Here is a 691-nt window from a genome sequence, read left to right on the forward strand (position 1 = left end):
TGGGAGGCAACCCAGCCATTTACAAAGTTTATTTACTAATTAAAATAAATTTTCTTTTCTTTACAGGTATGAGTCCAAGTATCTTCAAAGGTGAAATAGCAATTGGTTGAAGTCACAGAGTTACAGGAAAATTTGGAAGCTCACTGGCATGAGAAAGCCAGTAAGAAACACTTTGGGCGTTAAACGCCCAAAAGAAGCACCCACTGGGCGTTTAACGCCAGTAAGGGTAGCCATATGGGCGTTAAACGCCAGAAAGGAGCATCTTCTGGGTGTTAAACGCCAGAAAGAAGCACCTTCTGGGCGTTTAACGCCAGTCTGCTAGCATCCTGGGCGTTCAGAAAAACGCCCAGTGACAAAGGACTTCCTGGCGTTCAACGCCAGAAAGAAGAATCAGCTGGGCGTTGAACGCCCAGGAGAAGCAGCATTTGGGCGTTAAACACCCAAAACATGCATCGTTTGGGCGTTTAACGCCAGGATGGTGGGAGGAGGTAAAATTCGTTTTTCTTTATAATTTTTCTAAATTTTTATGTTTCAATTCATGATTTCTTGCATAAACATGTTCAAATTGTCATCCCTCAAATCAAATTAGTTTTCTAAAAATCCTAATTTCTAAAATCCCTTTTTCAAAAATATTAAATATATCTTAATCCATAAAGCCAAATGGTTTTCCAATCCAATCCAACTCTTTTAA

This window comes from Arachis duranensis, chromosome 4, assembly GCF_000817695.3.
Source record: "Arachis duranensis cultivar V14167 chromosome 4, aradu.V14167.gnm2.J7QH, whole genome shotgun sequence".
Classification (NCBI taxonomy): domain Eukaryota; kingdom Viridiplantae; phylum Streptophyta; class Magnoliopsida; order Fabales; family Fabaceae; genus Arachis; species Arachis duranensis.